At 38.4% G+C, this 20533-nt stretch overlaps 1 protein-coding gene across 3 annotated transcripts in view; it reads right to left on the bottom strand.

Moving 5' to 3' along the window:
* Nucleotides 1-20533, bottom strand: part of LOC123672633 (early growth response protein 1-B) — an 87993-nt gene that overhangs the window by 47193 nt on the left and 20267 nt on the right. For 2 of the 3 annotated variants that reach the window (XM_045606820.1, XM_045606818.1), the window contains exon 2: nt 7375-7407. The exons of the other annotated variant lie outside the window; for it this stretch is intronic. The gene's annotated coding sequence lies outside the window, so the exon portion shown is untranslated. The remainder of the gene's footprint in view (nt 1-7374; nt 7408-20533) is intronic. 3 annotated transcript variants of the gene reach the window in all.

Raw genomic sequence — 20533 nt, forward strand, 5'->3', positions numbered from 1 at the left:
AATCAAAATAGCTTTCGTTGACAGTATTTGATAATTTATTGCGTTTCCTTAGAAACGACTCAGAAGCCCAATTTCATTGGTCTACCAAGCGAGGTGTTGGCAAAGTGCCGTGGGGAATAATATTTCCCACAGTATGAGCAATACATAGTTTTGAAATTGAGTAAGCTATGAAGAAAACGCTACTCCTCCATAGCAGTTGTAGGAAAAATACTTTTTTGTACGCTCGCAGTCGAACGAAAATGTGAAACAAAACAAATTTCATATTTTCGTTCGAATGTAAGCGTACGAAATACGTTTTTGTACGTTCACAGTCGATCGAAAAACCTACGTCGCCGGAATTCAAGAGGAATATCAAATATTAGTTGAATTTCGTAGCAAAAATGCAATTAACATACTGCTTCACCTATAGAACAGAATTGGAAGAGTTAAAATAGTGTCTCAATGAACAAAATATTCACGTGAAAAATTGCAATTTTTGTAGGCCAACTGAATTTGTCAAACATTCAAAAGTTTCGAAATATCCCACTCTACTTCAAATAAAAAAAATGTATAATAATGATTTTTAAAACTTGGAATCGAACATAGAATTCGGTAGATTTTGAACTGGCAGAATCGTGGATCTTCCAGCACTGGACAGACTGGAGGTCGGTGTAGAAGTAATAAAATTAGAAGATAATTAGCTCTTCACTAGTTCTTATTCAAGGCAATTAAAAAGTCATTTAAATTGTTAGTCATGGCAACACTCCTCCACTTCTTCAAAACAGGGTTCTTCGCCGAGAATGTCGACCGGATAATTAAATTCATAATTATATATACGAAAAACGTACCAGCTACAGTCAAACCGAGGCATACATTCCAGGAAGATGTTTTCTTGCTTTGAAAAAAAGGGACTGTCAATAACAGCATTATAAGAGCTTTGTTAGTGCAGCTGTCAAATTTTTAGATTGAATGAACTTCAGAGTAATAAACAGAGTAATAAACGAAAATATTGTCCCCAAAATGAACTATCAAATTTGACATGAAACGCGCGGAAATTTCAACATATCAGTGATACGATATTTCACTCAATTCGCGAGTTTCTCCACAAACAACGCACTTCTCATGTCCCATAGTGAATCAACGTTTCATATTAACTCCAAATATATTGCAATAAATACCTAAATATATCAGAAATTCAGAAAACAAACTTCAAGCGCGCCAAACGACGTGAAACAACCGATGACACTAGGAGAGCAAAAGTTGCCAAACCTTGGATTTCAGCAGGTAGATACAGAAAGAAATAAATATTCTACTTATTATAAATTCGACAATTAGGAAAAATATAGGATTCCAAATATTAAAATTTGCATATTTAATCGGGAATCACTCAAATCAATATATTGTATTCAATATAATATACATTTAACACGATATAGTAAAATTGTGGATTTGAAAATATATCACAATCCGACAACGTAATCTAACCATGTTGGGGACATGTAAAACTTGCGTATACTCCCTCTAGCTATGTTTATTAATCTATGGAATGAACATATACAGGATCATAGAGAACGGTGGAGATTAATTGAGCCAACTTTTGAGGGACATTTCAGCTTCAATCGATATTAAACTGCATCGTTCCAATCGCATCTTCAAGAGCAACAAAAACGATCTGAATACCTCTTAAGGCGCAGATTAGAAACAAAACAAATGGATCTAATTATGAGGTAATTGATAATGTACCTTTAGAGGCGGGAAACACTAATGATCGGAATATATAAAACAAATGACGAATGCTCAGCAAGTGTTCGAACGTTACATAGATCGGTCATACATTATTGTACGGGTTTTCTTCTATGGTTTAATATTTTTCTTGCTACCCTCATCTATGGCTAACAACGAACGATTTCCGTTCTAGGCCGTCAATTTGCAAGATAGAGAGTGTGGAGCAAATTACTCATTTGCCTTATAATAGCAACGATTTGTCGACTGAACGGCTAGAGCTTGTACAGGCTGTTTGTCAGAGGTTAATACGAATATGCGATTGTTGATCAACTTGGCTACTCAGATTACTAACTTTAGAACCTTCACAGAATAGACGCTTTGCAATGGAACCCGAAAAATTTGTTCATCAAGCCAAGTAGCTTAACATTTTAACCAACTAACGGGTGTTTTTTTTTCGAGGTATATAACTTTAAGTTGGCATTACTGTTCAAGATGGCGACTGATTAAACAACTGTCAAGTGATTTATTCTGTTTGGTTTGGCAATTCATCATGAATAGACTCACGCCTGAACAACGCTTGCAAATAGTGCAATTTTATTTCGAAAATAATGGTTCTGTGCGGAATACGTATCGCGCACTACGTCCATTTTATTTTGTTTAGCGATGAAGCGCATTTCTGGTTGAATGGCTGCGTCAACAAACAAAACTGCCGTATTTGGAGTGAAGCTAATCCTCAAGTGTATGTCGAAACACCGTTACATTCAGAAAAACTGACTGTTTGGTGCGCTTTATGGGCTGGTGGAATCATTGGTCCGAACTTCTTCAAAAACGATAATGGCCAGACGTTACAGTCAATGGTGATCGGTATAGAGCCATGAGTACTAACTTTTTCATTCCTGAATTGAACAACCATGGTGTCCAGGAGCTGTGTTTCCAACAAGACGGCGCAACATGTCACACAGCTCGTGCCACAATCGATTTATTGAAAGACACGTTTGGTGACCGCCTAATTTCACGTTTTGGACCTGTGAATTGGCCTCCAAGATCTTGTGATTTAACACCGCTAGACTACTTTCTGTGGGGCTGTGTAAAGTCATTGGTCTATGCGGATAAGCCACAAACCCTTGACCATTTGGAAGACAACATTCTCCGTGTTATTGCCGATATTCGGCCACAAATGTTGGAAAAAGTAATCGAAAATTGGACGTCCAGATTGGACTACATCCGAGCCAGCCGTGGCGGTCATATGCCAGAAATCATATTTAAAATGTAATGCCACAAGATTATCTTGCGGATACATAAAATTCATGTCAATCGAATAATCCATCGTTGTTTTATTGCAATTTAAAGTTCTATAGCTCTAAAAAAACACCCTTTACATGTTCACGCACCTCTAGATGGTAATGTAGAAATCTGTAACTCGATTAGGCGGTCATAAACTTACTGTCATCTTACTCTGCGTTATAAAACGAAGTTTTTTCAGCTGGAAGATCGTACCAGGAACTGAAATTTGCTCTAAAACACCGTTTTGAAGAGTGGGCGCGCCCTTGCTGACACTTTTACCGTCGTAACGTGTCGCCTGCTTATCGCGCTGTAAATCAAGCCGGTAATATTCTGCTCGCAGAAATGAAGTTTCTCATCTCGGGTGACCGCATAGCAGCGACGTTCCTAAAAACCGGCTTATCTACTGGCGATCTATGAAGACGACCACGGGAATATGTCATCGTGAAATATGACGCGTCGTCGAGTCCATCTTCGTCCCACAAAAACTGCGAGTTGAGTTGTTTATATTGTGTGCGTTCTCGTAGCAGAGTGGTTTATTGCACGTGTCGCGTTTTACGGGGATTCCTGGAACGGGTGGAGATGATGACAGAGGTCGCGGAAATCTGCTTTCCTCGCTTGGGCCGAAGGCAGAGAAATTCTCAGCGTTTTTTCTTTCGTTTCGTGGAATTTTCAGGATTTAAGCAGCGTCGGACGTGAAGGGTATCTGGATGGGGGACCGCGATGTCACAAAAAGGAAGCTAGCTCCAAGAATACCACTAAAAAAGAGTGTTTTTTTAGAGCTGTAGAACTTTAAATTGCGATAAAACAACGATGGATTATTCGATTGACATGAATTTTATTTATCCGCAAGATAATCTTGTGGCATTACATTTCTAATATGATTTCTGGCATATGACCGCCACGGCTGGCTCGGATGTAGTCTAATCTGGACGTCCAATTTTCGATGACTTTTTCCAACTTTTGTGGCCGTATATCGGCAATAACACGGCTAATGTTGTCTTCCAAATAGTCAAGGGTTTGTGGCTTATCCGCATAGACCAATGACTTTACATAGCCCCACAGAAAGTAGTCTAGCGGTGTTAAATCACAAGATCTTGGAGGCCAATTCACAGGTCCAAAACGTGAAATTAGGCGGTCACCAAACGTGTCTTTCAATAAATCGATTGTGGCACGAGCTGTGTGACATGTTGCGCCGTCTTGTTGGAACCACAGCTCCTGGACATCATGGTTGTTCAATTCAGGAATGAAAAAGTTAGTAATCATAGCTCTATACCGATCACCATTGACTGTAACGTTCTGGCCATCATCGTTTTTGAAGAAGTACGGACCAATGATTCCATCAGCCCATAAAGCGCACCAAACAGTCAGTTTTACTGGATGTAACGGTGTTTCGACATACACTTGAGGATTAGCTTCACTCCAAATGCGGCAGTTTTGTTTGTTGACGTAGCCATTCAACCAGAAGTGCGCTTCATCGCTAAACAAAATAAAATGGACGTAGTGCGCGATACGTTTTCCGCACAGAACCATTATTTTCGAAATGAAATTGCACTATTTGCAAGCGTTGTTCAGGCGTGAGTCTACTCATGATGAATTGCCAAACCAAACTGAGAATAAATCACTTGACAGCTGTTAAATCGGTAGCCATCTTGAACAGTAATGCCAACTTAAAGTTATATACCTCGAAACAAAAAGACCCTATACAACTATTGACATAACTGTCAACTGTATGACCAATCGGTTCGAATAAAACATTCGAAATACATTAAAAACCGGAAAGCTCCCAATCTTCGATAGAACTAAATTGATTGAATAAATCGCTTCCGAAACAAGACCAACCCAGGAATTCCTAAGAAACATAAATCGAACAACGGATGCGGATAAACGAACAAAATAATGACATGAACCGTTAGAAATCAACAATCACAGAAGACCGGACGTATCAAACACCGCTAGAGGCTGATAATCCCAATCCACGAGTTAAAAATCAATTTGGAAGATCTGCGAAACCACCAGGTACACCTCTCCACCTGTCTTGCTTCGAATAGTCTCATTGTAAAGGTGCGTACTGACGTACTGACGACTTGTCGATCAGAATTGTGAATTTTGAGATTAAGCCTCCACTACAATCTCTTGGAGAGTAATCTGAACACGTCAATTTTGACTTGAAACAATATAAAACTGGGATTTTTCAATAAGAGGTTAGATTTTGATATAAAAAACCAGTATTTTTTAGGAGAAATCTATGGATTTTTATTTGATTGTGGAGAGGAAGGAATGCGCATGTTGACGTCTCTATATCCTCGATAACTTCACGAATTCCATCTTTTAGGTCTTGAATGAATGGATGTGGGGCATTGGCATAGACCTTGTCTTCCACGTAGCCCAAAAAAAAAATATAAAGGTGATAAATCACAAGATCTTGGTGGCCAATTGCCATAACCCATTAGAGAAATAACACTCAGTAACTCGGTAGCGCAATCCATTCACAGTAATAACGGGTGTTTTTTTTCGAGATATATAACTTTCAGTTGGCATTACTGTTCAAGATGGCGACCGATTCAACAGCTGTCAAGTGATTTATTTTCAGTTTGGTTTGGTAATTCATCATGAATAGACTCACGCCTGAGCAGCGCTTGTAAATAGTGCAATTTTACATCCAGAGAAACTGACTGTTTGGTGCGCTTTATGGGCTGGTGGAATCATTGGTCCGTACTTCTTCAAAAACAATGATGGCCAGAACGTTACAGTCAATGGTGCTAAAGTTAAAAAGTTAGTAATCATGGCTCTATACCTATGTATAGAGCCATGATTACTAACTTTTTCATTCCTGAGTTGAACAACCATGATGTCCAGGAGCTGTGGTTTCAACCAGACGGGGCAATATGTCACACAGCTCGTGCCACAATCGATTTATTGAAAGACACGTTTGGTGACCGCCTAATTTCACGTTTTGGACCTGTGAATCGGCCTCCAAGATCTTGTGATTTAACACCGCTAGACTACTTTCTGTGGGGCCATGTAAAGTCATTGGTCTATGGAGATAAGCCACAAACCCTTGACCATTTGGAAGACAACATTCGCCGTGTTATTGCCGATATACGGCCACAAATGTTGGAAAAAGTCATCGAAAATTGGACGTCAAGATTGGACTACATCCGAGCCAGCCGTGGCGGTCATATGCCAGAAATCATATTTAAAATGTAATGCCACAAGATTATCTTGCGGATAAATGAAATTCATGTCAATCGAATAATCCATCGTTGTTTTATTGCAATTTAAAGTTCTATAGCTCTAAAAGAAAACACCCTTTATCTCGTCACAAGTCTCGAATTTCCCCATAGAAGTCTGAGAAGGTGCTTCACGTCGACCAAATAGTGTTTAACTTTTGCGAACTGTGTCTGCCGAATTTTCCCCATTTTTGAAGTGAATTTCAAAAATTTCGGGGCATTGCTGAAGCGTGTATGCTTCCATTTTCAGTAATGGCATAGTTTCAACTTGCCAAACGTCAAAATATGACAGCTTCAAAAGTGACAGCTACCCAAATATCGGCCTATTCAAAATGAAACCTCTTATTGGAAAACTTCTTACTACTCTGCACCTGGCAGGCCTCGAAAATGTTCCAATTGTAAAACATTTCGCAACGGGCTGTCCGAAAGTAACGCGTCGCCCGTGCATACGCAAATCCAGCGGGTTCGTTGTTTTACATTGACACGAACTACGCAAAGGCGATAGCAGAAATAAAATATTTTTGTCGAAAGTGATCGGGACGACAAAAATACGCCAGACTGCGATAAATGGGTACTTTGTGGACAAACTGCATTATTTATAACTTGCGGACGTCAGTGGTATTTTTTTTTCGCGTGCTGCTATTAGAGGACGTTCTATTAAACGGATCCGAGTTGCTGGTCTGCTCATTAATTAAATGCTGATATAAGCGTATACCTGGTGGAATGCACACAGTTTATATGAACTGCCCAATGAGTCATCTAGGAATTCCGTAAGGTATCGGTTTTCAACGCGCATAAGATGGGTGGTTATGAGTCTCTGAAAGGAAATACCTTTTCAGGTTATCACTTTCAATATTTGGAAAAATTTTTCGAAGGATATATGTCAACCTTTGCATTGATTAGAATTCGGTAGTCTTTTAAAGTATCAAAGATAAATTAGTTGTCTTACAGCATTGTCAATAACCGTTGAATATAAAAGAATTGAATCTATGCGTCATTTCCATCATATTTTATGATTTTCAAATACTTCAAATTTCAACCATACGATATATAAAAATATATAAATTCTCAAATATTCAGAATCTACTTGTGGAACCTAAAAAGGTTCAGATATTTCAACTTTCAAATCCTGTATCATAATATAAGAAATACTTACTGTACAATGATAATAGAAACATCAACGGGTAATCTGAAAATAAAAAAAAAGAATTAGTAACGATCGATACTAGGATCTTCTTTGAAATATTATTTCAAACTATTCTCCCAATTTCATCATTTGAACACCGATTGCGAGAGATTGCTTTTTTATTCGATTAAACGCACTTTTAGTGGCTTAATCAATGAAAAATTATGAAATGAGAAGGAACCTTGCAAAAAACACTTTTATTCATTAAACTTACTGTGTAAAAGAACCGAAAATATCACCTTTTTGAAATAGAAACATGAATTAAACCACTATAAATCATAACAAAATGAAAAATAATAAAAAAATAAAGTTTCTTGATATTGAGAAACCTCCAGGCTTAGTTTGATTTCATAATTTTCCATCCAGGATCGAAGACACACGAGGCATCTTATAGATTTGTCGCCTAACCTATTGCGGGTTTTTGTACATGTAAGATCAGCTCTGGAAAATTGCCTTTCAACATGAGCTGAAAATGCTGGCGTTGTTTTAAAATCCTTGGCAATTTTGGCCAAGTTCAGAAAGATATTTCTAAAACCACCAAAATCTACCAATAGATTTCATAGACATGTGAGAAAACTACTAATAAAGTCACACTGGCGAATTCTTCAGTTTCTCGGCACTCGAGGAATCCCCTTATTTAGTCTAAGCGCACACGAGATTGCTGATATATATGCAGTGCGATGCGTGTATATCAATCTCAAGTAATATCAAGTTGCTTGATATCAAGTCAAGCAATAAATATCTAAAATCAAGTCAAGCCAAGCTCAAGCATGTAATTTTTCACGAGCTCGATTTTCAAATCAAGTAGTTGGTTAAAATGTCAAGCTACTCGGCTTGATGAATACCTAATTCCAACTAATAATCACAACGACAAACAAACTAACTCAAATCACCGAAGTACATACGAGTGAAACAAATCTCCAGGTACAGAGATTAAGAGAACCAGCTACATTCATCATGTATGAAATCAAGAAACGAGCGAAATGGTCATTGACAAGACGAGGATCTGTAATTGGATATCCGCCAATATCCAATTAATGGGATGAAACAAAACAGAAACAAGAAGTTATACTAGTTCTAATGTGATAATGGTATTAATAAGATAGAGACCGATTTCTATTTGTAATTCCAAGCGATTGGATATATTTTACTGGCTACCACAATCGTTGCGAACTGATTGAGGCCAATTAACCTTCAACGAAAGAGATTTTCATACCCTGCTGACAGTTGTTACAAAGTCCGAGAGTCGGCATAAGAAGCTGTTCCGAAGGAGCAACTAGTTCGAAAGATGAATCAGTATTCAAGCAAACTAAAGCTTCCTACAAACTGACTAAAATAATTGGAATCGATGACTCACACATTTTTCTTTCGATATTCTTCCTTGAAAATTAAGATTTTGGTAGTTTCAGAATAGTTATTTATAATACAAGTGCAGAAGGCATTGATATTCTTCCACGAGTTCAAAATTCAAAAACGAGCCACGAAGTGGCGAGTTTTGGAATGAACGAGTGGTAGAATGAGCCTTCTGTACGAGTATTATACATTATTTTCTCTAATTCATTGCATTTTCGTTGAAATTGATGAAATATTTCCATAAATATAATTTAGTGATTTTTGCATTGAAAAATGTTGGTTGGCAGAACTAATTTCTTTAAGGCAAATTGATGAATTGACAGATAAAGCCGTGGCGGAAAGTTCGGAGTACCAATATAGAATAATAAAATATAACCATGAAAACTGTGCGTTTCTGATATATTCTCCCACGATTTTGTTCTACAAGATGTGGAAGAATGAACGGAATAACCACAGAATTAGAGAATAGTTATTTATAATACAATTGCAGAAGGCATTGATATCCTTCCACGAGTTCAAAATTCAAAAACTCGCCACTTCGTGGCTCTTTTTGGAATGAACGAATGGTAGAATGAGCCTTCTGTACGAGTATTATACATTATTTTCTCTTATTCATTGCATTTTCGTTGAAATTAATGAAATATTTCCATAAATATAATTTAGTGATTTTTGCATTGAAAAATGTTAGTTGGCAGAACTAATTTCTTTAAGGCAAATTGATGAATTGACAGATAAAGCCGTGGCGGAAAGTTCGGAGTACCAATATAGAATAATAAAATATAACCATGAAAACTGTGCGTTTCTGATATATTCTCGCACGATTTTGTTCTACAAGATGTGGAAGAATGAACGGAATAACCACAGAATTAGAGAAATATCTTTCCAAACTTGGACAAAATGGCCAAGGATTTTTTATCAACGCCAGCATCATCAGCTCCTGTTGAAAGACAATTTTCCAGAGCTGCTCTCACAGTTACAAAAACCCGCGATAGGTTAGGCGACAAATCTATAAGATGCCCCATGTGTCTTAGATCCTGGATGGAAAATTATGAAATCAAACAAAGCCTGGAAGTTTCTCAATATTAAAAAACTTCAGTTTTTTATTAGTTTTTATTTTACTATGACAAATACTGATTTAATTTATGTTTCTATTTCAAAAAGTTGATATTGTCGGTTCTTTTATGAAATAAGTTCGATAAATAAAAGTGCTGAAAATCAAGTAGCTTGATATGATTCAAGTACTTGATAAATAAATAGTAGGTGTTTCCTGTAGTCCTACTTTTTGTGATTATTATAGGAGTTTATCGACACTTGTAGTAACACTTTGAAAATACACAAAAAATTCAACTTGGTTGGCATTTTGTTTTTACTCAATTTTTGTTGTCCAGTGTACGAAATACCGATACCAAATAGAGTAGTAACCTGCGGACATCACATGCCATTCCAATAGCCATCGGGCATTATGTAGGAAGACGATCTACCATCAAATTAAATAATACTAAACCAGAGATATAGAACGGACGTTCTGTGAATGACCGCCTAGAAATAAAAAAAATTATGAATGCCAGATCTTCGACGAGATATCGGAAGATGTCGGTCCAAACATTTATGTATACGATATTAGTCGTTAAAGGACAAACCATAAATCTCAGATTTATGGGAATCGGGCTCGTAAAAATCTCCGTGTTGAACAGTTACAGTCTAATATATGCGGCATAAAAAAAAATCGGATATAGTCGCTTTCCTAACAATCGCGTGTTTTGGTCAACGTTAGAGGAACTTGTCGAATCTGGGGCGTCTATGATGGGCATGTCTTAATTTGCCACGTCTAAAAATAAGCATGTTCGCACGTTCTGAATGCAACGAAATATAGCTCGTGTCAGTGTCAGTTTTTTTATGTCATTTGTGACGGCGGCACTCAACATTCTCGAAATTATTGCGATTTATTTTATGTTTTTTTTAATTTTATTCTTGAATATTACGTAAAACTATGGTAAGAAAACGACTGGGAATTGGTGAATGAATTACCAAATACGTTTCATTCATTCAAACATATTGAATCACCTTCCAAGTAGGCACGTTCCAAAATGAAGAAAGACATAATATACTGGGCTCGAGAATGGTTACTCCAAAAAGATTCATTCTAATACTCCCTTCTTTTGAACTTCCACAGACACAGTTAATCCTTATACAAAGGTATAAGAAATACCTATAGAGGTATTTCTTGAACATATGTATAGGAAATACTCATAGACGTATTTCTTATACAAAGATATAAGAAATATCTATAGACGTATTTCTTATACATAGGTATAAGAAATACATATGGGCGTATTTCTTATACATGGTTATAGGTAAAACGTGGAAAGGTTTTTCAATGAATTCTATTATTAAGTCGGTTGTTTATTGCTTGATCGATAATTTTCAACAGATAGTATTCAGAACGTCTTAAAGGTCAGGATTGTCTATTAGATCGGACAGTCTTTCAAGTGTGTTTGGTGAACGTTCGATTCAGACTCGACCTGACGATCTCCACAGCGTGGCAGTTTTCCAATCGACCATTCTGATCGACAGATCCCAGTTTCGTGAAGAGCTATCTGATTTTTAGGAATTACACAGGTTTTAGTAGCCAATAATATTGGAGATTAACAATCTGAGGGTCACATTGTATAACTGAAGAGTTTCAAACTCATTTCAAGTTCCTCTTCAGACACTAAAGGTTTTACAAATGACACAGAGTATTTATATGAATTAAGGTATTAAGATACAAAAAAGTGATAAGAAATACCAATCGCTTAAGATTTACAACTACCAAATAGTAACGACTGTTACATTTCAATATACGAAATATAAGAAATACTGTTGTAGTTCGATGAAGACTTGTGTGCTTGGATTTCGATTCAACAATTCAATTTTTTCTTAGATCTGTAATACCCTGATCTCGTACACTTATTTCTCCTTTTTTCTGTATAATTTATTTGATCCTATGAAGAAAAGTAAGGCCCAATTAAACTGTTGTAATATTTCCCCAAACAATCTGATCCCCAACCTGAAAAACATCAAGTCCGCCGTCTCCACCACCTCCTTCCTGCTTCCAGCATCCACCCCTCCAATACCTCACCCCTCAGCTCGTGGAACCCCCTCAGCTCTCCTCCAAACTCCCGAAAAAAGGGAAAACAAACAGACGAACTTGTCGCGTAGAATAAGGGCGCAGGGCCGAACTTGAATTCCCAGGATCAAGGTCGGTCGAGGCCACGTGCCGTCACGGTGATGCGTGCGTCGACGTCGTCGTCTGCGAGGCAGGCAACCCCATGGGCGGCCTTGACACCGAAGCGAGTGAACTTGCCAACGTTGGCATGAGGCGATCGATATAGCTGCACCAGCGTGGAGCCGACTACAGGGGATCCTCGATTGGGGGAGGACGCGCGAGTGAATCTGGTTTTCGAGGAGTTGCACTCTCTCCACGCTTTCGCTTCTGCTGCGTGGATGACCCCCAGGTATCGATTTTTGATGGCGAGGGATGCGGTGGTCGGATCGAGGTGGAACTTTGGGCGTATGACCTAGGCATCGGTAGTATGGGTTACGTAAAATTTCAACTGTTTGGCTGTAAAGGGTCTGCAGAAAATGAGGAGAATTGTGATATGAAAAGCCAGTGTCCGGCGGGGTCAATATGTGGATGGGTGACCACTTAAAAATTGTTCGGGGGTTCTTGATCAGTAAATCAGTAATGGGTTTATGGCTTATCCGCATAGGCCAATGACTTTACATAGCCCCACAGAAAGAAGTCTAGCAGTGTTAAATCACAAGATATTGGAGGCCAATTCACAGGTCCAAAACGTGAAATTAGGCGGTCACCAAACGTGTCTTTCAATAAATCGATTGTGGCACGAGCGTGTGACATGTTGCGCCGTCTTGTTGGAACCACAGCTCCTGGACATCATAGTTGTTCAATTCAGGAATGAAAAAGTTAGTAATCATGGCTCTAAACCGATCATCGTTTTTGAAGAAGTACGGACCAATGATTCCGCCAGCCCATAAAGCGAACAAACAGTCAGTTTTTCTGGATGTAACTGTGTTTCGACATATACTTGAGGATTTGCTTCACTCCAAATGCGGCAGTTTTGTTTGTTGACGTAGCCATTCAAACAGAAGTGCGCTTTATCGCTAAACAAAATAAAATGGACGTAGTGCGCGATACGTATTGCGCACAGAACCATTAGTTTCGAAATAAAATTGCACTATTTGCAAGCGTTGTTCAGGCGTGAGTCTATTCATGCTGAATTGCCAAACCAAACTGAGAATAAATCACTTGACAGCTGTTAAATCGGTCGCCATCTTGAATAGTAATGCCAACTCAAAGTTATATACCTCGAAAAAAAACACCCTATATAAAAATTCCATAGAAAAGGTGTTGAGACCATTGAGTTCAGAAATGTCAACGTCATCTTTAATGAAAACTACGAAATTTCTATTCTTGACCGTAATAAAGCCACAATTCACTGCAGCCTTCCCATATTTTGCCCAGTCAACAGTCAGCGGTCCATTTCTCGGAAAACAGCTAAATCAGCGACGCTTGTCGGCGTCGTTTTCCCTAAGGACGCCGTGATTTGTGCGAGACAACGTGGCTGCGAAGGAAAAAGAAGCGTAGCCGACTAGACAAGCCGTAGCCATATGTTTTGACTCACCTGGTTTATATAAATTACCATTATTACGCCAGATTAATATCTTTATCTTGGCCTGCTGACTCCGATGTCGACCCAAATGCGAGTGTGGGTTTATCTGACGCTTTACGATGTATTTTCACAATAAAATCACGCTTTAATTGTCGGCGACGTTAACGCACGTCGAGGATTGTATGCGATTGGGATGTTAGGGAGGCATGCTGCAGAATTTGAATTTGGAATGTTTCATGAGTCTTTATTCTCATTTTTAACAAATAATTTTTGGAATCGTTCAAGGGAAGAAATAACGGGTGTTTTTTTCGAGGTATATAACTTTAAGTTGGCATTACTATTCGAGATGGCGACCGATTCAACAGCTGTCAAGTGATTTATTCTCAGTTTGGTTTGGCCATTCATCATGAATAGACTTACGCCTGAACACCGCTTGCAAATAGTGCAATTTCATTTCGAAAATAATGGTTCTGTGCGAAATACGTATCGCACACTACGTCCATTTTATTTTGTTTAGCGATGAAGCGCACTTCTGGTTGAATGGCTACGTCAACAAACAAAACTGCCGCATTTGGAGTGAAGCTAATCCTCAAGTGTATGTCGAAACACCGTTACATCCAGAAAAACTGACTGTTTGATGCGCTTTATGGGCTGGTGGAATCATTGGTCCGTACTTCTTCAAAAACGATGATGGCCAAAACGTTACAGTCAATGGTGATCGGTATGGAGCCATGATTACTAACTTTTTCATTCCTGAATTGAACAACCATGATGTCCAGGAGCTGTGGTTCCAACAAGACGGTGCAACATGTCATACAGCTCGTGCCACAACCGATTTATTTCACGTTTTGGACCTTTGAATTGGCCTCCAAGGTCTTGTGATTTAACACCGCTAGACTACTTTCTGTGAGGCTATGTATAGTCATTGGACTATGCGGATAAGCCACAAACCCTTGACCATTTGGAAGACAACATTCGACGTGTTATTGCCGATATACGGCCACAAATGTTGGAAAAAGTCATCGAAAATTGGACGTCCAGATTGGACTACATCCGAGCCAGCCGTGGCGGTCATATGCCAGAAATCATATTTAAAATGTAATGCCACAAGATTATCTTGGGGATACATAAAATTCGTGTCAATCGAATAATCCATCGTTGCTTTATTGCAATTTAAAGTTCTATAGCTCTGAAAAAACACCTTTTACTTTTAACGCTTTTTCAAAGAATCAAGAATTTTTTTCGTCGAAGACTGATGATGTAAAAGCTTTTTGTATAGAATTTGTTAAAAAATAAATCACTTAAAAGTCCTATTCATTAATGTTAAAGGTTGAAATGAATGAACAGAATAGTAAAAGGTATATTCCTAACACTGATCCACGAAATTTAAACCCATGGAAAGAAATATTACTCGAAATAACTGGAAATAAAATAATTCACATAAATGACCATCGGAAAAAAATTTAGACAAAAATGTTTCCCATGAAAACAAATATTCAATAATATGAAAAAAAAATGAATTATCTTTATTCCGTTTTTCGAAAAACACTCTGATATCCCACAGCTTCAAAGCCATCCACATGTCATAACCAAAATGATTTATCAGCGAAAATGCCAACAGCGCATGAATCGAAAATTAATTGGAGTTCAAACTGTAAGAATGCGTAACTAAACTATCGATAACAATCGCGTTTTGTTTGGCAACCGAAAAAAAAAAGCGAATCAGATCCAACTTGAAGGACCATTCAGACTCTGGTCAGTTTAAAAGCACATTAAAGTGTGTTACAATGTGTTTCCTTTTGCTTTTAGCGCATGGCGGTGCAGTAAAAATTGAAGGGACAAGGTACGGGAGATGAATTCGTAATTACATTTTATATTTTTAAAAATTTACAACCACAATACTCAATCGAGTATCCCAAAACCTGAAAAAATTCAAACCTCTTTGGGCGGCATATGTTTTTTCCACAGTACATTTGTTTTTTCAACATCCAAGCCTTCACTGTGAATGGAACGATACAAGAGTCAGCAACACAATGAAATTGTTTAAATTCATTACAAAAATGATGAAAATTTTGCAGTCACCGTTCACAAAAGTAAAGCACTTTTGGGTTGTCATGAAGCACCTTCTCAGCCGGCAATAGTGAAACTGATGGAAAAATTTGAGCTGTTCTGACAAGCTAGTGATGTTAAGATTCAAAACTGTGTGTGTCAAGAACAACTGAGAATATTGATGTATTAGTCGAAGGTTCGACGAAAGCCTTGTCGATCTTAGAAATTAGACAAACGACATCACACCGTATATTGAATAAAGACTTAGGTCTCGAATGCTTTAAAATTTCAGTTAACACAAGAACTCAAGCCGTTTAATAACAAGCAACATCGTATTTTTGTTGATTGGACACTTGAAATGGATTAAAATGAACCGATTTTTTCATCGAAAAATCATCTTCAGTGTTGAGCCTCATCTTCATCTGGAAGTCTACGTTAATAAGCAGGTTTGGCGCATTTGGGACTAGAAAAATCCAAGAATGATTGTTGAAAAGCCTCTCCTGTTTGGTGCAGTTTTTGAGATGGTGGTGTGATTCGACCTCACTTATTCGAAAATGATGCTAGTGCAACTGCTACGCTACCAAGCAATCTTGTGTGTCAGAACTGTCGATTAGATCGTACGATCTCCTTCCACTCAAGTGTGTAGCCAAAATTCGATTCAAACTGAAGATTTGCAAATCTATAAACCACCTGAACGTGAATAGACACCTCTAACGAGATCCTCTTTCACATCTGTGCACCAAATCCGTCCAAACACCAATCGTCGAGTCGTCTCCCGTACCTACGTCACTGGCACTGACAGGATCAGGGAGTCCCGCACCTCGTCTCTCGGCTAATAATGTCAAAAACGTTAGCCTTTTGATCTATGTGACAGTTGAACATCGTGGAGTAGTACACGAAGTGAAATGACGTAAACGTTTTACATAACGTTTTACAATAACGTCCACCTGGCCGACTTGATCGCCACTTTAAAATTAGTCCAACGCGGTATTTAAATAGAAACAAGCCAGCGTGATCTGCAGGTCGGGATCAGATTGAAATTTGACTGCGGACACCTGGGGGACACCTTATTGCTTCGATGAGATGTCCGCCCACATCTCCAGATTTCGTCCCTTCAGGTTTTTTTCACATTCTTGGTTCATCCCGATGTTTACAATTATATGAGAAATGTTATGCAATGAATATGATGAAACATTACTTTATGCTAAAAAAAATTGATAATATGTAATGGTATAGTGGAGCTCCAGATCCCGAAGCTTCATTAATTCCAACTAGATAAGGAATGAACAGCTCCACTTTTCAAATGTGTAGGAACTCTAGTTCGAATACTGGAGATTATTGTCCTCAAGACAAAAACAAGTCATTAGCACAGATTATACAATATAAATTAGTAGCATATGTTAATCGGAGTCAACAATCCATGCAACATAATAAATTACTACAATATTACATTCGCGATAAGCAATATGGTAGAACATAAAAATTAACGAGCTTGGCGTGAAGAATTTTCATATTCGAAATGACAACAATATATCGCAGATGTGGAGAGATTCATACGAAAACTATAATATCATGCAACAAGTATAATACCACTATTTTTCGTTGCAGAATCCAACGTATCATGAAAATATAGGGCTCTAAGTTATGGTCGAATTTTGTTCATAATTATCATAAGTAATTGCACAAGTGCATCAAAATTACCGATAATTTTGCATGACAGCGTGTTGTCATAAAAACTGCATGAGTTCATTTTCATTTTTGAAGAAAGAGCCCGACACCGAAGGTGGAGGACTCTTTCTCCAAAAATGAAAATGACCGAATGCAGTTTTTCAAAGAAAACACGCTGGAATGCGAAATTATCCGGTCATTTTGATGCACGAGTGTAATTCGGGGGAATATTTCCCGAATAAACTGTTACATTACCTGTCAAACTGATTTAGAATGGAATTGCCATAGATTCGAACTGTGTAAGATGCATAGAAACTAAGCATCTATGAACAGAACAATTATCGCAGTGCTGTTTCGCTTCCTACAATGCAATATTCGCTGTAATTTTCGATAATTGTTCTCCATATACATAGAATTTTTGACAGGAGGGAAATATTCGCTGTAATTTTCGATAATTGTTCCCCATATACATAGAATTTTTGACAGGAGGGAAATATTCGACATAATCTTTGAAACAGTGTGTGATGATATTTCTCGAACTAAGAAGCTACACGATATTTTAACATTCTTTTACATTAAAGAATGTGGTTTCATGCTTAGGATATTGACAATAAAAATAGTAAATATAATAAATATTACGCATATTTTCCTTTTTTCGTGTTTTGAAAACTATTTGGACAAATAAAATAGTTGAATTAGAAAGACATTCAGAATTGAATATTTGATCAAATCAGACAAGAAAAATCTTCCAGAAACTTCTGACAGAAACTCGAAATTGGGACACCCTGTATATTTGTCACATGTATTAACTTAAATGAGTTTCCTCACCTGCTGAACCGAAATTCACGGAACCAAAGAGTCCTCTAGGACGGCCCTGGTGCTTACGTCAGGACGAACAATTGAAAAATCGCGCATCAGCTGTTTTAGCCCGAAAAAGACGCCGCGCGTCGCGATGGAGTGGGCCCGTCTGGACAGGCCCAAGAAACAACGTCGAACAAATGGCGTGTTTTCCGAAAGCTGGCGCATTCCTGCTGATTTACGTTCATATTTTGACGTGGGAGATGTCTGTAAAAATTCTCACTTTAATCTAACCGTGATAAATGGGTCGCATATTTTATAAGGCTCATTTATTATTACCTGGAAAAGCCGAGAGGTTTAGACGGCCTTGCGTGGTAGACCGTCAGAGATTTGTGAGCAATATAGACCATATTAGTGAGGTTAGAATCGTTCTCTTGGCGGGAGATCCATGTTAGGATTTTTGTGAGAATTTTGCGATGAAAGCACGTTATAAAGGGTGTTTTTTTAGAGCTATAGAACTTTAAATTGCAAGAAAACAACGATGGTTTATTCGATTGACATGAATTTTATTTATCCGCAAGATAATCTTGTGGCATTACATTTTAAATGAGATTTCTGGCATATGACCGCCACGGCTGGCTCGGATGTAGTCCAATCTGGACGTCCACTTTTCGATGACTTTTTCCAACATTTGTGGCCGTATATCGGCAATAACAATGCCTCGAACACGGCGAATGTTGTCTTCCAAATGGTCAAGGGTTTGTGGCTTTTCCGCATAGACCAATGACTTTACATAGCCCCTCAGAAAGTAGTCTAGCGGTTTTAAATCACAAGATCTTGGAGGCCATTTCACAGATCCAAAGCGTGGGTCACCAAACGTGTCTTTCAATAAATCGATTGTGGCACGAGCTGTGTGACATGTTGCGCCGTCTTGTTGGATCCACAGCTCCTGGACATCATGGTTGTTCAATTCAGGAATGAAAAAGTTAGTAATCATGGCTCTATACCGATCACCATTGACTGTAACGTTCTGGCCATCATCGTTTTTGAAGAAGTACGGACCAATGATTCCACCAGCCCATAAAGCGCACCAAACAGACAGTTTTTCTGGATGTAACGGTGTTTCGACATACACTTGAGAATTAGCTTCACTGCAAATACAGCAGTTTTGTTTGTTGGCGTAGCCATTCAACTAGAAGTGCGCTTCATCGCTAAACTAAATAAAATGGACGTAGTGCGCGATACGTATTCCGCACAGAACCATTATTTTCGAAATAAAATGGCACTCTTGGAAGCGTTGTTCAGGCGTGAGTATTCATGATGAATTGCCAAACCAAACTGAGAATAAATCACTTGACAGCTTTTAAATCGGTCGCTATCTTGAACAGTGATGCCAACTCAAAGTTATATACCTCGAAAAAAAACACCCGTTATTTCATCGGAAAATGTTTTTTTCGGCAACCGTCCGGGAAGTGCTCACTTCCCAGACGCTTTTTCTCTGAGAAAGTAGCATTTCCCGGCCTAGTCCGGAAAGTACGTACTTCCCGGACTAGGCCGGAAAAGAATCATAGAATCCATAGCAACCGAGATAACGGCTGACAGTTCATATGAAATTAGTTGTCAAAAATTTGCATGTTTTTTTATCGCAATCGCAATAAAATATGGAAAGCAGCAGCGATAGTGTTATTTTACATGGTTGCCGAAAAAATATTGTACGCAACACGTCCGAAAATGGTTTTTTTGGACTCACAGACTTCCAGGACTCGCTTACGCTCGTCCTGGAATTTTGTCTATTCGTCCAAAAAAACCATATTTTCCGGACTTGTTACGTAAATTACTATTTCCGCATGAGCAAATCTCGCCAACAAACACAAAATCCTATTGTTCTACCACTCCCCATCATCCCCAAAAGGAAACAATCATCAAACAAAACCCCCAAATAAACAACAACCCATTTCCAGTTCCAGCTAAAGCGTGATATAAAATCAATTTCCGTCGGAAGCGAAAGCAGGGAAAGCCTCGGAAAAGTCGGTGGAAAACAAGAGTGCATCCAGGCGCTCGGAGGTGACCTTGACCCGAGGAGGGGTGGGGGAAGTAGGGAAGGGGAGAGAGCGCGCTCGTGAACCTCCATATGGGAGACGTCGAGGCTTTGGGAGGAAACTGTGATCGATACAGGACAACCCCGGTAGACTAGAGGGCTGGGACGGTCGATGGCTGGTTAGTTACACGGTCTGGGTGAGAGACGAGGTTAATCGAGGCGTCTGGGTCTCCTGCCCTCAATTTTTTTTCTTGCAGAGCGTGGGGTTGTGGCTTGGAATTCGTCGAACTTCTGGATTTATGGATTGGTAGATGTTTGTTTTGGTCGATAGGTGGGGTTTCTGGAAATGTTCTTTTATTGAACTTTGGAATCTTCACTTTCGGTAAATTTACAAATATAATCGAAAAAATAAAAAAAAAAAATAATAAAATTTTTACTGGGTATAAATAACAATTTTCACAGTTGTATCGTCATTACCATGTCATTTTGGAGTTTAATATTGGAGGTCTCTATCTGGTCGGTCAAATTAGTAACAGAAATTCAACAGAGA

Source organism: Harmonia axyridis, chromosome 2 (assembly GCF_914767665.1).
Source record: "Harmonia axyridis chromosome 2, icHarAxyr1.1, whole genome shotgun sequence".
Lineage (NCBI taxonomy): Eukaryota > Metazoa > Arthropoda > Insecta > Coleoptera > Coccinellidae > Harmonia > Harmonia axyridis.